At 37.5% G+C, this 15,091-nt stretch overlaps 1 protein-coding gene across 1 annotated transcript in view; it reads right to left on the bottom strand.

Moving 5' to 3' along the window:
• The window catches only part of ngfa (nerve growth factor a (beta polypeptide)), a 41,851-nt gene extending 27,091 nt beyond the window's left edge, over positions 1-14,760 (bottom strand). Inside the window, exon 1 of the mRNA XM_065282458.2 lies at positions 14,489-14,760. The gene's annotated coding sequence lies outside the window, so the exon portion shown is untranslated. The remainder of the gene's footprint in view (positions 1-14,488) is intronic.
• Between the last annotated feature and the right edge of the window lie 331 nt (positions 14,761-15,091).

The following is a 15,091-nucleotide window of genomic DNA, read 5'->3' as shown; positions in this document are numbered from 1 at the left end:
CCATTTTCAAATAATGTGTAAATCTCAATTTCAAAACAAATTGCCCTTTTGACTGGTTTTGTGGTCCAGGGTCACATATACTGTAGTACAATGTCACATATATATTTATAAATCACATATATACACACATATCACATATATTGACCCATACAATGTTTTGTTGGCTATTGCTACAAATATACCCATGCGACTTATGACTGGATTTGAGGTCTAGGTTTACATATATAAATGTATTAGGCTACTTTTTGTCCTTTGTGAAGGTATCTGCATTTTTGTGTCCACGGTTCTGTTTGCATAAAGCCCACAGGGGCTGACTGACAGAAAACATTGCAGTTCAGATATGTCTAGCAACGGACTTTAGTTGACCATATGCACTAATGCTTTGAGTTTAATTTACTAGGAGTCTAAACTTGGCTGGAAAACACTGACAACATGCTGTTCAATCCTATGTAATTGCTGTATTGTGAACCATCAGCCATTGCTAGAAAGTTCTGTCAGTCAGCTCCTGGCTCAATTTCTCATTTTGGGAATACATTTGTTTGTCTCTCATGTCGCACAAGGCCTATAATAGTTCAGGGGCCTGTGAATTTCAGAAGCGTGACAGTGTTTAATGTACTTTTAACAAACTCTCCCAAACTGTCATTGCATTGGCCAGCAAGTCTGGTCTCCGAAGCAGCGACGTTGGCCAGAAATCACTGAGAGCTTCCTGCTTACTTTTCAATCACATGCAGTTGTAATGTTTTTTCAATTTTTGAACGACCTTGAACATCAGACTAACGTCTTTTCCATAATGCTGATGTTTTACAACCTGGACATTTAACAATTTTTGCATGACACAGGGCTATTTTTTAGTTAATGCTACGCTATTATTCCCTAAGTTGGTGAGAATTTGATTGTTCACTCTGGATTTGCCAAACAGGGATGCTTGTAGTTATGGCTTTTGGGAAAGGAGCTGCGTTTATTCCTCGTCAGTCTCAATGGGTTAAACATATTTCGCCGTGGCTGTTTCTGTTCAAACAGTTGCTTTAAACTTGACCTTCGGCGGTCTGTATTCATCTAAACATAAATTACTGTAGCTGACAGCTAAGAAATACATACGACCTTATGCACGGCCCACTGTCAGACGTCTGACACAAAAATGTCTGGTTTGATAAACAAATGAGACTTTAAACAGTCTTATATGTTATTTGGACATGAATGGTATCCACACTGTAGAGTGTTCCTTCACATGCTTACAAATGAACCCACGGTAAAGGAACATCCTATTGAGCCATTTCAAAGCCATGTGGTATTAAACAAATGTTACTACAACAGCTAGCGAGGTAGAAAAACAGATACTTATTAACAAATCCCCAAACTGACTTTGTACCTGGGGACAGTTTCAATAAGGAGGTTCAACCAACTCTGAGTTTAAACTTGAACTCTGAGTTGACTTACTCTGAGATAGGAAACTCTGAGTTTTCGGTTACAGAACAGCTGATCTGAGTTAGTTCAATCGACTCTGAGTAGGTTGACTCTGAGTTAAGCGCATGCACAACCACTAGGAAAAGCCATCATCAATGGATCTCAGATATTACGATTTACCTACCATAGCAACAGCATTTGACAAAGAGGTCTTAATCCTTTTTACTACTTAAACTACTTAAACTAAAAGTGTTGCTGCAAGTGTACAGCACCTACGAGCATATATTTTAAAGAAAAAATTTTTTGGGAAATTGCTACTCTATTAAATGTGTACATTAAATTTTTCATCACAGTAAAAATATCAGAAGTACATAAACTAAGGACTGTGCATTATTATATCCATTTTCATGCAGATGCAATCCCATGGACAAAAATTATGACAGCAGCTCAGCTAAAAATGAAATTAAGCATAATACTTGGGCATAAAAAGGCTACAAACCTTACAAATGTTTGTCATGAATAAAACAGAATATTCGCCAAGCCGGCTCATGTCGTCGACGGTACGTCTGCCCAAACCACTGTGCACAGCACTACCCACTGGACCAGCGATAATGACGAGTGGATACATAAGAAATGTCAAGTCAACTGTTTAGATGTAAGAGCACAGCCACAAAGACTGATATTAGTCATGTAAGGATATTTATATATCTAAAATGACTGCAAAGGAAAATAATACCGCTCACATAAATGCAAATGGTTATGACAAAAATCCACTCGGGGTCTCAAAATCCTCTCACAAAATAAATTGAACTTCCTACAAATAAATTCAGCATTATCATCTACAGTCATTTTAATATACTGTTTAATTTTTTTGTTAAAATTTTAGTGTAATTTATAAAATATATAAAGCAATAAGGTAAAATTATTTGCACTGGCAAATTGATTCTACATTTAATACATCTAAAAAATATATTTTACAGTGTATGTAATAAAAATGTGCACAATGAATGAATGAACTAAAGCAACTAACAAGATAAAAAACACCGCTACTCCTTTAAAAATGGGGAGGAGACTTCCATAAACTCTTAGTTTACAGGATAAAACCTGCTCCCGACCAGGTTAGGTTCAGAGAGTAAGTTACTCCGGAAACATACTCTGAGTATAAGTTACCTCTCCTTCTGAAATAGGCTTGACTTACCCTGCTGTCTCAGGTTTAACCTACCTCTCATTTTAAAACGGAAAACTCAGAGTTTCCCTTATTTCAGGGTTAACATACTCAGAGTTTTCACTTAACCACCTTTCTGAAACGGGCCCCTGTATTTCTAAACATTTGCTCTAAAGTTGTTTATATTTGATAATCCTACACCTGAACCAGTGTTGCCAACTATTTTCAATGGAAAGTAGCTAAAACTTGCTTGGAAAGTCGCTTAATGTCACTAGATTGCGTCATTAGCATAACAGGGACGTCGTATTTACTACATTGGCTTTTTCACGTTTTTCTTTCTCTCTGAACTGTCACAAATTTAATTTTAATACACATGAATGCCTAAAAATGTTTTCTTGTTAGTTTATCTGCTTCTGTTCTCATAAAACGAAATATTTTTATGTTTATATGTCCAAACAGTCCAGTTTTAAAACATATGAGGATACGCTGATAAATCATGGGAAACGTTGTTTTGTAGATACATAGCTTAACGTATCAGCTCCGTACACTTTGTCTGTTCCGAATGTGCTGCTGCTCAGCTCACTCAAATACATTTTTGTACAGTGATTTGCTTTATTCAATGACCATTTTACACACAAATTTGCCGTTCTTTCATGTCCAAAAGTCTCCAACAACACAAGAAAAAGTATCTAGATTTGTCGCTAGTCACTTTTTTAAAAATAAGTCGCTAAATAAAGTCGTCAAGTTAGCAACACTGACCTGAACAGGCTTGACCTTATTGAGCGTTTTTGTTTTTACAACAACCCCGAGTTGAGCCTCAAGGGGGTCGCACACCGGACGCGCATCTCAACGCCGCGCTGAGTCACGTCTAGGACAACTCTGAGGTATCATACACCGGAAGTGCACATTAAATTGTTATTATATTAATATGATGTTATTTAATGTAAAACTATGTGAGTGGCGCTTTGTGGCGTGGCAGGGATTTTGGCAGTGTCCTGAGTCACAGCCAGGCGGCGCCTGTGTGCGTACACTCATTGAGCAAACAATGTGTTTTGTTTTTTTTAAAGCGGCGCGGCGCTGCACAGCATGTCCGGTGTGCGACCCCCTTCAGAAATCAGAATATTAAAAAATATGTGCTTTTTTAATTATTAAGTGTAATGCTCTAGAAAAACAGGACAACTCCAAAAAAGACCACGTTGAAGCTCTACCCTACTGAAAAATCCAGCTAAGACCAGCATAAGCTGGTAGCTGGTTTTAGTTGTTTTAAGGTGGCTGCGGTTGGTTTAAGCTGGTCCTCCTAGCCTGGCAAAGCTGGTGGGTCAGCTGGTCTTCCAGCCTCATCAGCTAAATCCAGCTAGACCAGCTTAAAAGGGACCAAAATACAGATAGACCAGCTTAAAAGTGACCAACACACACCAGCTTGCTACACCGGAAAAAACAACTAAAACCAAGCTGGGAGACCAGCTAAAACCAGCTCACCAGTTTATGCTGGTCGTAGCTTGATTTTTTAGTCTATAGGATCTTGTGTTTGCCTTAAAAATGAGGTAAAAATGGGACAAGCGGCTATCTGTCTGCATTGCTGTTATATATGTTATCAAAATCAAGTACCTGCATGTTTTCACTCTAAATGACTTCTGACAACAGATAACACTGTTGTAAAAATGATTACATCTAACCACTGCACTGAAAACACAAGAAAAATGTTCCTTGGAATAAGGGGTTCCAAGCTAGTCAAAGTTAGCATGTTAGCATGACTAACACCATTAGTTGGGTAGGCATACTTTACAATACAGATAGTAAACTGCTAGACTGTCATTATATAACAATGGCATTTAAGATCCAAATCTTCTAAAAATATATAGTGATGACTAGTTGTAAGAATGCAATACGTGTTGTTGTCAGTGTGTGTTTATGTCTGCAGGAAATGGGCTCTCTGTCTACACAACCATTCAAGCTAAGCAGATGTAAGTGCCATTAGCATGACTCAGGCTTGGAGGTTCAAGCAGACACAATTGGGCAGACACGCTCTTTAAAGGTGCGTGATAATTCTTCTGAGGCCACACACAGAGAAAATGTGAAGGGGTTGGAGAAGATCCCATTGATCACAATGCTGTAAATCCAACGTGAAATTCTTTCTGCGAGAAGTAACTCCATATTCTTTTCCCAGTTGGTGTCACCGAGATGTACATTAGCGTATTAACAGCACAGTGCTTGATTAAATGATTAGGAATTATCTGAAGGTTGGTTGGAATAGAAATTTCCAAAGGTTTTTTTTGCTGCAGGTGACCAAGAATACTCAAACACAAACATAGACTGTTTAAAACGATGGACGTCGCGATGTCGCTCCCTTCAATTGTAATGAATTGAAGCAAAAAATGCGCTGACATGTTACGTAAAAACGTCAGTTTGGAGCCAAGGCATGCGCAGAAGGAATTGTCTTTAGCAGTGTTGTTTTCGTCAACGGTGACGATAACGAAATGATTTCGTTGACGCACCTATTTTTTATGACGTTAACGCGACGATGACTAGCTAAAAATGTCTCTAAGGTGACGAATCATGACGAGACGCTTTCGAGTTTTCGTTGATGAGACGAGACGGAACGAAAATGATTATGCACGCGCACCAGATTTCAAACAACAACAACAACACACCTGCGGCTGTGCTAGTTCGAAGGACCATAGCGGTGATGCCAATAAACGAAAACGCAAAGATGATTTATGGACATACTTTCAGTATAATCCATCAGACAGAAAAACAGAATGCATATTGGGAGACGACGGTAAATGTGGCCACAAACTAGGTGGGAAGAATACCACCAACCTCAAGCGGCACCTGAAGGCTCATCATTGTACGTGTAAATAATTGTATTATTTAGAGCCGAGTCCCGTTCGTTTGCATAATGGGGCGAGGTTTATGACTTGTACTGCAGCAAGCCACCAGGGGGCGATCAAAGAGCCAGTTTCTTGCAAATGTTTATGAAGAAATTTAGTTTTTAAAGACAAAACCCTTAAAAATGTTTTCCATTCCTTTATTATTCTGTAATAAAAATGTTGCTTTCTAAAGGAAAATCAAAGGCCCTCTTTATATACTTTATATTAACAATAAACATTTTGCAGAAAGATGGAAGCATGCCTGAGAAATAAATAAATACTCTGACTTTATCATAACAGTGCTGTCTTTTGAATTTAGGGTTATAATTAGGAAGTCGCAGTGTTTCAGTGCCGTGTTTACATCATGTAATAATAATGAGTACAAATAATTAGAAACTTTATATACACCGCAAAATGATGTCCATGCTTATTAACTCAACATGTAAAGCATGTATATCAAAGGACAACAGTTCACATTTGTTTATCATGATGTAGCAGTTAAATGACTTATACTTCTGGTATCTGTTTGAGGCTTACTGTATGTCATAACATTTCTGGAGATTTTTTACATGTGTGTAAGTATGTTTGTGAATGTGAGAGAGAAAGATACAGACTTGGGCAAAACATTTGATTTTTTTCAAAACATAATGCGATCATTTTGACTCTGCACAAACTGTGTAAAAACAATTTGACCATTTTGACCAAAACATAATATTGACATATGATTGCAATTTGAACTCCATCCATATTTCACACGGCTTGTCCTGAAAGACACACCTTCATACTCTTACTCATACAATGTAGTGTCTTAAATCAATCTGAATGTGCCAGAACCACAGCTGTCAACCCTTCCGTTTTTCCAGGATTTCCTGTATTTTACCATGCTATCCCACCATTATCCTGTTTAAATAATTTCCTGTATTCCTTCCATATTTTTTATCTTTCTATAAAAAATCCTACTGGCCGTATTTTATGTTTGCTACATTCATCACCGGTAAAGCAGGCAGCAGTATATCTGTAACATATCACTCAAACGACATCCACCAATGAAACAAGAAGAAAAGCTTCCCGAGGGATTTAGAAGTCTCTTGCAAATGGGAGCCATACCCAAAAATGATACAAAGTAGATGCATCTATTCCCTTTTATAGGAGTAAAAATTGGGGGAGTATGATAGGGTTCTGGAAATTTCCCTTCTTTTCAAATCCCAGTGTGGACAGGTATGGCCAGAACTCGTGATTTAAACTCCAAGGTATATGATAAACATTTAATATTTGTTGATACTTACACCTTACACTAAAAACCCTAATAAGTTGACTAAACTCAGGAACTTGTTCAATTAGGTAATGGGTTTCCCAAAAATTATATATTTAAGCTCTGTTTTTTTTTTTGTGGACACATAGACTAAAATTGTTAAGTTCACCAAACTTGAAGTTTATACAGTGCACTTAAGTTCACTTGGTGTTCATAAAGACTTAAATTAAATGGTAGTTTAACTTTATACAACAAGGTGTAATGACAGTTGTTTAGGACTGACTCTATGTCAATCAATGAATGAACTTATTTCTCCACAAAATCACACAACAAACTGCACTGTTTAGGTGTATCTTCGATATAGTGGAGAGAAATACAATGAGTTAAAGTGGTTCATGCATACCAAAGGAAACACTGATCACCTGGGGCCTCATTTATAAAGCGTGCGTATGCACAAAACGGGGCTAAAAACGTGCGTACGCCACTTCCCACGCAAAAGTTGTGATCTATAAAGAAAAACTTGATGGCAGAATGTGCGCACCTGTAAGCAAACTTTGACCCATGCATACGCACATTCTGGAGACAATGAATGGGATTGGCGACACAGATGGCGAGAATGTGAACTGAAATCAGATTGAAGAAAGTAAATAGGACAAGAACTATTATAAATATTGATAACACACATATGTAATTTCACTCTATATCATACGTTAAATCCACGTTATCATAATGATGAAATCCAGCAGTGTTGCCAAAGTCAAAGTGTGGAAATACAGCCAAAAAAATTTACCATGATTTAATATGAAGTTCATTACTGTGCAGCCTTAACAAATATATTCATTTTACATAAACGTATTACAGTACCGAAAACGTAGAGCACAAACTGTTAGTTTATGTTTATAAGAGTTTTAATGCTTTTTTAGGCAATGATATTATGCTTTGAACACGAAAAGTTAATGAGACAAGCAAAGAATTTCCTAAAGTACCCGCATGTCTTCCTTAAGTGCATAAATGACAAAGTAATAAGTTAACAATTTTTTGCATATAAGGGTAAACAAAATAAATACTATATATTGGTTAGTTTATTAAAGTTTGTTCATGTCTGCAAATAATTTAGATTTCATTGAATACCGAGGCTTGACCCAGCCAGGTTCTTTAATTTTCGGGTCCCCTTTGAACATTTCTGTTGTCATCTGTGCTACTTACATTTTTTACATTTGGTTGTGTGTTGTACATGGACTGATCTCACGGCAAGTCATGTTATAGTCACGAAAAATGTCCATGGCACGAAATTCTGCTTTTTTTGTACCTTTAGCATGAATGACTTTTTCATGTCACTCGCACAAATTTCTATAAATAGTTTTAGTGTCCGTGGCACGACTTTCTTTTCATTTCATCTTATGTATTGTTTTCTTATAGTTTTTTCCTATTTTCTTACCATTGTCAATTGAAATTGGGTTAGAACAATTTCTGTTACATTTTCAGACATCCTAACCCAAACCCTAGACGACAAGTATTTAAAAATAGGAGATAAAAAGAGAAAACAATACATAAAATGACACGAAAAAGAAAGTCGTGCCACAAGAAACTATTTATAGACATTTTTGCGAGTGACACTAAATAGACATTCGTGCTCAAGGCACCAAAAAACGCTGAATTTCGTTCCATGGACACAAATAAATTAATACAATTTTTTTGTGACTATAACACAACTTTCCGTGAGATCTTGTTGGTTGTGCCCTTGTGCAGCACATTTTTGTATTTGGTTATGTTGTATCTGCAGCAAATTTTGCATTTGGTTTTGAGTAGTTGCAGCGTTTTTTATATATTTGGTTGTATACAGTAGTAAGTATTTGCAGAGCATGTGTTGTTAAACTGTTTTCTTAATTTGCTAATGTTTTGTCTTTGTGGTGTTTTTAATGTGGCGTAATGACCCATGTTGGCCACCGTTGTGTCTTTTGGAATCTCACAAAACATACAAAATTATGTTAAATTTGGCAAACTATGTTAGATAAATGTGTCATAAATGTGTCATAACATTTAATATATTTAATCATGTGTGTTATATATTCATTACTTATATTGTATGAAATATCAACTTATAAATTTCAGCAATAATATATTTATATTTATATATATATATATATAATAAACATTAGGAAAGCTTGTGCACAGGAAGCAATTATTACATTTTATCCTGTCCGGCAGCAGGTGTGTATTTTTCCATTTTGAACATCTGCTCTTATTCACAGAAAAGATTTGCATGTGGGTAGGTGGCATACAATATTTCGAAAAGTTGACATGCCCTGCAGTGTGACAACCAATGCTTCATCTAAAGTACTTCATTTAAAACAGCACTTTACTTATATTTTATAAATGCTGCTAATATGACATTGAGACTCCATGCAATCTAAAAATCGCATAAAAGTTATTTTTAACAAAAAGGTGATTCAAAATGGTGATCAGTTATAGGACCTCAGACATACACACCCCTTTTAACGTCCACATTTTTTAAACCCTAAATTTAAATGTTATATGTCAACACCCTAAGCACGCACTGTACTGTAGGGTTAAGCCATACATTAGACTATACAGTAACAGTTGCATATTCTCACAAACTGTCTGAATCATCTGTTAATCACAAACATGAAATGACATGTCCGCTCACCCACCTGCAGTAGCAAAAGACAAGGTGGTAACTTTAAGTTATGGCCCGAAAGGGGAAAGTGGTTGCGGCGCGTTCAAAGTCATGTGATTGTGTGTGTTCTTTCTGTTCTGTGTGTATGTTTTGGAGACAACATCATGTAGAGACAAGAACTGCAAAAACATGTCATCTGGTTATGTAGTGAAAACAGCGATGCAGTGGGTGTGGAAACAGGTGAAGGCATCACCCACTGCGGTCGATCTAGAATTAGTTTGGACGTATAACATCTGCTAAGCAATTGTCTTCCTGTTTTGGTTTCAGTGGCGATTACAGACGCGGAAAATGAATGATTACTGAGAGCTTCTCAGTTGTGTACACAGGAATTAGTGGGTCAATTGCCCTCATTATGTGGGATTGGATGCAACATGCTTTTGTGTTAGCTTATCAAAAAGGTGGATTCAGATTTTTTGAGAGTTCTGGATTTGGCATTTAGAATAAAATGGCAACCTTTAGAACCATATTTTCATAAGCCTCACTAAAACAGATTGTATTCAAAACAGGTGTCTTTAATGTTAACAATGGGATACAGAAACAAAACTAGCCCTGCATTTCAAATTCATTTCTGCAGAAAGTGCAAATGTCAACCTTTATATTTAAAAAAATATATGATTTTTGGGAAATACATTTTTTAAAGGGATAGTTCGGCCAAAAATGATATTAAACCCATGAATTACTCACCCCCAAGCTGTCCGAGTTGCATATGTCCATCGTTTTTCAGACAAACACATTTTCGGATATTTTATAAAATGTTTTAGATCTTTCAGTTGATTAAATGTAATGTTACGGGGTCCACGTCCTTCAAGTCCAAAAAAAGTGCGTCCATCCTTCACAAATTAAATCCAAACGGCTCCAGGATGATAAACAAAGGTCTTCTGAGGGTAATCCGCGCGGTGTTGTTGTAGAAATATCCATATTTAAAACTTTATTAAGGAAAATAACTACCTTCCGGTAGCGCCGCCATCTTAGACTCCTCTGTATTCAGGAGAGAGTATTAGCGTAGTGTACGCACTTTTCTTAGTGACGTATGACAAATTCGGAGGGGGGGGCACAGAGCAGCAGCAGAGTAGCCTCCGTAGGCTGCGTAAGCTCTCACCCTGAATGCGGACGCGACTAAGATGGTGGCGCTACCGGAAGGTATTTATTTTCGTTGATAAAGTTTTAAATATGGATATTTCTACAACAACACCGCACGGATTACCCTCAGAAGACCTTTGTTTATCATCCTGGAGCCGTTTGGATTTAATTTGTAAAGGATGGACACACTTTTTTTGGACTTGAAGGTCGTGGACTATGGCTGGACCCCGTAACATTACATTTAATAAACTGAAAGATCTAAAACATTTGATAAAATATCCGAAAATGTGTTTGTCTGAAAAACGATGGACATAAGCAACTCGGATAGCTTGGGGGTGAGTAAATCATGGGTTTAATATCATTTTTGGCCGAACTATCCCTTTAAGTTTAATTAATAAATGTATGCATCTTTTAGGAATGTAAACACTTTTTTTTTAAATAAACAGCAAGAAACATATATACTTTATAACTATATGCTTGCTTTGTAGTTCCAGCGAAAAAAGAAATAAATTTACCCAGCTATCAAAAATGTGTCTAAGATAAATTTAATAAATTGTATTTTGTATTTAGCTTTAGAACTATGCATTGGTCTTAATATCCTCACTTTTATTCATCTTATGTATACTGCATATATTTAAAGCGATAGTTCATGAAAGTTCATGAAAGTCAATGGTTACAATCAGCTGTGTGCTTACCATCATTTATCAAAATATCTTCTTTTGTGTTCATCAGAAAAAAATGTATTCATACAGGTTCTACCCAACAACATGAGGATGAGAAAATTATTACAGAATCATTTTTAAATTTTTGGGTGAACTATCCCTTTAACTAAACAGTTAAACTTGTTTAGAATATTATTTTTGCAGTTGATCTGTTTTTCTTAAATCTCACCTACACAGCACTTGTAAATACCTGTAAAACTGGCAGACAAGCTTCTGTGTAAACGCAAACACGTCCCGTTAATGTCCTGGGAATGCTCCCGGACCTAGTGACATTGCCGTAAGGTACCCGGAAAGCCTTCAGTGTGAATGAGACCCATAAACAATGCCGTAATGTGCGTGTCGTAGTGAGGACGCGCGTGTCATCACAACAATGAAGTTTTGGTTCAGCTCTTTAAAATTAGGGATTTACATGCAGATCAATATTCACGGCGAGAAATGACAGCACTGAAGCAGATCCGTCACTATCCGCGCTGAAGCAGAGATCATTCTGCAGCATAAAAGAATAGCGCGTCACATATTCATATAAGCTTATAATAAACAAAAATGCCTGTGCGTCATCCCAAGATATATCGTTCAGCTTCTCAAAACCCGGGTTTAAATGCACATTAACAATCAGAATGAGAAATGTCTGCAAACTGGATTAAAGCAGAGATCAGGGAGCTTTTCAAATATCTACTCTGAACCTGAGATCATTCACCACCATAGAATGGCGCGTCACACGCTCCTTTATAGTCTTATCATAAACAAAAATGTTTGTGAGTGGTTTCTGGAGAGAGAAATAATGGATTATGCATATGCCGGAATGAGATTTTGCTTGTATGATAACCTTAAGCAAAATTACTATGGTTTTATGTTGCGGTGCTGCGGTATTGCCATTGCAACACTAAAATGTGTTATTTTCAAATGTCTGCATATAGAACTTTTCAACTGGACACAATGCATTTTATTTTTAAGAAACACACAACATGTGTGCCAGGTTAAAATAGAGCCCTTACATTATAATATTCTTTGAAAAAAAAAAAAATTTCTCATATATATTTAATGTAAACATCAAATCAATTACATGACGATTGAATTGTTTTTGTGTAAACACAGCTCATACCTTGGAAATGGTATCACAGAAAATGTTAGTGGTTTTGAGTCTTTAAAACCTCAGTATACCTAGAAACCAGTTACCGGCCCATGCCTATATCAAGCAAACAGTGGAGAAGAAACTACCAAGTGCAGGACTTAAATACATCACGTTTTTTTCCGGGATCTTTCCGATATCTGTGTGAACGCACACACAGATTCCGGCAAATCATTGGCAGTGTGAATGAAAAAAAAAAATGATCAAAGAAAAATCCCAGGTGCATTTTCTGTGTATTTTCCGTAATGTCTGTGAATAGGGCTTTAAAATAACAAATTTAATCCTAACCCTTTCCTCCTTGTTCAGTAACCTAGGGCTTTTATCTGAGAAATTGGATAATAAAATTCTACGATAATCTGTTACTATAAACTCTTACTATTAACTGGAAATACTATTTACATTTCTAATGATAGGTGACAATCCGTTAGCAGCCCAGAGACTTGCCCATTTAAACAGTCATGTATTGCAAGCACATGTTTTTGTTTTCTTAGTCTAAACTGACGTTGATTGATTCCAGGACCAAACTTTACACTCATTCTATTATTTAGTTTTTCCTTTCATTCACCTTTCATTTCACATCTCAATGTTACGTGAATCACTGTTGGAACAATAATCAAGCTCCAGCCTGGCCATGGGGGCATTAAATTATTCTCCCTGTCAAAGGTCGGCCTTCTCTACACAAACAAACACAGCTTTCCCCAAATAAAAGCCATCCGAATCCAGCTCAAATACTAATAAAACTGCCTTGGCCGTGTACACGAAAGTCCCAGGGTGGTCCGAACTCTGATATCTATCAGAATTTACTATGTATTGCAGATCCTTTCAGCTGGGTGCCAGGGGAGTCAAGACGAACTTTGTAGTGCATGCCTGTGTCAGGTTTCCAGGTTGAGCGCTTGTGTTCCAAACAGCGAGTATAGCTATCGGTCTGCGAAAGTATTTTGTGTGTGAACAAGGAATGCAGAGAGAGTAAAATTAGACGCACCTCATCTTGCAGGATTGTTTTGTCTGGCCAGATGGCTGGTGTGGCCATTATCAGGGCATATATTCAAAGGGTCATGTAATATTCAACAGTAAAAAGGTATAGGATCGAGTCGTCGGACTAGGTAACCTAAACACCCAGGGGAGTTGTTGGCAGTGGCCCACCTGCCTCATTAGAAGCCCTCATTACCGCTCATTACCACAGCGGCACGTTACACTACATGAGCAGAGATCTACAGAGAGAAACCTTTAATTCAGACTCAATGGGAAACCTGACCCCGCTCATGAATAATAATAGCGGACATCATTGTATGGAAGGTAAATTGCACTGTCCATCTGCCTCAGAACAAGAAGCATCTGGGAATTTGAAAGGCTCACTCAGTGTAAAATACACTTTGGGTCCTCTCCAGCCCTGGAGGGGCCTGAACTTCCATTTGCGGAAAGCTAAGGCTGGACACACATACAAAGTTCCGTGGGAATTTTAGAGATGCTCGATGCAGTATATAATCATAGCTATTTTGTTATTATTGCTTTTTCCCTGTGCATACTTTATCTTTTACAGATGTTGACTGAAAATCGCCTGGCTTATTGTGTACAGTGTGGTTTTTATTCCCTTAGGAATTTAACAGACATGCCGTATTTGTATATTCCCAGGGAAAAGAAAAGTACAGATCTGTTACATCACTGCCAACTAATCATAAATTCCGCAGTATCTCTCTCTCTCTTTGAAGTTGGTGTTGATTTCTTCCTGCTGTTTGCATATTTTGGCTTGACCTGTACCTCTGAATCCCGCTAATACTCTAAGCGTTGCTTCTACCCAGATGAAAATGATAAAAATCTGTAACATGTTCCATGAGTGGAATCATGCAACGATACACAATCCTCTGGTTGTGTAACATAAGCAGCTTGTTGGATCGATGGCAAGAAAAGTAAACATTTTTGTAATTTTTCCATAAATTGGTTTGGAATTAACACACTATAATTTTTACCTTTCGGTTTCAGCCTATTAAAAAACAAAAACGAAACGCATGCAATTTTCTTCTTGTCATCAGCACCTTCAGTTTGCCTGTCACAGAACACAGGTTTATTACAGATTAAAGCTTTCCTTTCCTCGTTGACAGGTAGCAAGACCATTTACGAGCATTCCACCAAAACCACAATTCCACACATCAGCACCCCGCGCTCCTTACCTCAGAGATGGTCTCCACTCAACCTTGTAAAATGCCCCAAGCAAAATGTTGGTTGTATTCCAGTTTTCACACTCCAAAGATTTATCTCCAAAGCCCTGTCCCGTTCAACGTTAAAAAAGTTGCGTATCCACGTCCTGTGCCATTCACTCTAGCCCAGCTCCCACTGACTCTTAGTGGAAATTGATTGTTTTAAAAGTTGGAGTCCCACAGCTACTCGTCTGACCTCCACCGCAGGAGCCAACAGCGCAGTGCCTCCTCTTTCCCTCCCCCTTCTGCCCCTCCTTTTCCTCTGCACTTCTATAGGCTGAGGAATCTGTTGCGCAGTGCCGAGACCAACAGTGTAAGTAGAGCATTGTTAAGGGCCTGCTGAGGGAATGAATCACAGAAAAAATTCACTTAGCTCATATCTCCCATTCAGATCTTGACATTTCCCTAGTCCTCTTAGTCATCGTTGGAATGATTTACCTCAGTTTTTTCAGCTCCATTTTGTGCTTTGATTATTTGCATGGGAAAACATTGTTTCGCAAATGCCGAAAATAAGAATAAAGGAATGATAGAAATGATGTTCCTCTTTTTATAGCACAACTCCCACGAACAAAACCA

The sequence above is a fragment of the Paramisgurnus dabryanus genome, chromosome 21 (genome assembly GCF_030506205.2).
Source record: "Paramisgurnus dabryanus chromosome 21, PD_genome_1.1, whole genome shotgun sequence".
NCBI lineage: Eukaryota > Metazoa > Chordata > Actinopteri > Cypriniformes > Cobitidae > Paramisgurnus > Paramisgurnus dabryanus.
The sequence above is the reverse complement of the archived record's forward strand: the minus strand, read 5'-3'. Positions and strand labels throughout refer to the sequence as shown.